The sequence below is a fragment of the Octodon degus genome, unplaced genomic scaffold (assembly GCF_000260255.1).
Source record: "Octodon degus isolate 3935 unplaced genomic scaffold, OctDeg1.0 scaffold00043, whole genome shotgun sequence".
NCBI lineage: Eukaryota > Metazoa > Chordata > Mammalia > Rodentia > Octodontidae > Octodon > Octodon degus.
The window spans coordinates 2,816,824-2,818,954 of NW_004524619.1; positions in this window are offsets into that span (position 1 = coordinate 2,816,824).

Sequence of the window (2,131 nt, forward strand, 5' to 3'; positions counted from 1 at the left end):
CCTTGAAGGGCAGCAGTCTGTTTGTGTTTAAGAGATACTGGGACCTACTAATACTAGATATTAGCAGAGAACAAGGAGGAGGAGGGCTGGGTGGTTATGAGACTGAAGAGGTGAACAGGTGGCATCATGATGAAAGTCTTTAACCTGAAAGTGATAGGGAATTACTGAAAGGCTGAAAGTGGAACTGTGACTACTTCTACATCACGGTACCAGTACTGTGTAATATGGACTTGACAAAGAGTACTCGAGCAGGGAGATTAATGTTTATAAAAGTAGTCCAATAGAAAAATAGTGAATTATAGCAATATTCAGAGCTAAAATTAGTATGGTTTTAATATTTAAGTATTATAGATGAGGAAAAATGGAAAATCTGGAATAGTCTATTTGTTTGGAGAAATCATTTAGTCATTTTTTAGAAAAATATAAGAATTAGCATGGTTTATAAGAATTAGTACAGTTTATATAGACAATTAGACAATTAACTGAGTTTTGGTCATGCTAATTTTAATATACCTGTAGGAAATCACTGTCTGAAGGATTTGGAAAATACAACTTGATGTCAATGTCAGCTACAAATTTAATTTTATAGGTATTTGTTAGTTAACAGTGTAAAAGTAAATGTGATCTCCTGCGAATGAGATGATACAACCTAGTTTGTTTAGAATAGTCTTAGTTTTCTTATGTTCCCCCAAAGTAGTAGTTATCAATACTGCCCAATTTCAATCACAAAAGCATCGAATCAAGCTCATAAAATTTATATTCACAGCCTGCCCAAGGCAGATTTATACAGAAACAGAATATGGGCAAATGTGGAAGTTAAACTAGCTCAGAGGCATTAGAAGAAAATGTTCGTAATATAAGCTCAAAGATTGTGCAGTCTGAGCCAAAAAGTGAAAAAGGTACAATAATATAAGGCAAAGAAAATCCACTCAGATTTGATACTGTGAAGGGACAAGCATTGAATTGTCCTTTCATAAAATGAACTTAATGAAGTGCAGAGCAGAACCTTAGAGTATAGTAGATTGAAGAGGGACTTAACAATTAGGAAGTACAAAAGTGGTTTTGTTTTTTTTTTTCAGCTCTTTATTTTATGTATTACTTAACCAAAAGAATGATTAATAAAAAAAGTACTGGCATTTGTAATCTTTAAATGTGGGGAAGAGACTAATGAAGAAAGACATAGCAAGAGGGCAAATTTAGAGGCAAAGAAGATTGGATGCTTGACTGTAAATAGAGACTAGCATGTGCTAAAACTAGTAGAGAACTGATGAAGAGGTTTACTTCTCCAATCAATCTTAAGTTTCTCCTTCACAAGCCAGTGCTAGTTTTTCTGTCCTATTCCATGGTTGAGGTCTAAGAACAGAGAAATTGTCTTTTTTATTTTAGAATTCTTACTTGTTTATTGTTCTGTTCTTCACACCTGCTGTGCCCCCTTCATTGTCCAGCTAGAGATGAAGTTTCATCCATTTTGGTTTCCCCACAGTATATACTAGAGCAATTGCTTAGTAAATCATTAAGCAAATGTTTTTTGAGTGAGATGGTTGAAGCTACAAGGGCTCAGAGGCAATAGTAGAGAATGAAAAGACTGGAAGACTGGCTGTGGAATAGGGATAAAAATAATGGTGCCAATCCTGGAAGGATGGTAGGCTTATTTCAGAAATTATAGAGGGAAAAACCTACAAATGGAGAAATTCCATGTCTGAGAAAAGAACTGAGGTCATCTGCTGTGAATACAGTAGCTTAGGACCAGGAGCTTGGGAAGAGTGACTGGTTGGCTTGGCAAGTATGACTGACAAGGGTGGGGCAAGCCTGGTGTAACTGCCCACTACAGTTGTGGTTTCCTCCAGCTGTGCTCAACAGTCAGGCAAGGTAAAAGGAAATAGACTACAATGTGAATTTCAAGTTAGGCCAGTCTTGCCTTTAGGACAGTTGGATTTACTCTTGTGCTGTTAATTAACAAATACCTGTTGTTTGTAAAAGTAAATCTGTAATTCTGACAGCCAAACATCAAAACCTTAAACAACTACAAAAGAGTAAACAAGAAAACAACTTTTATTCAATTATTTATTCAAAGAACCAGGTTCCCTGGAAAGCACAAGAGCCTGAGTTCAATCCCCGGTTCTGCCAAAAA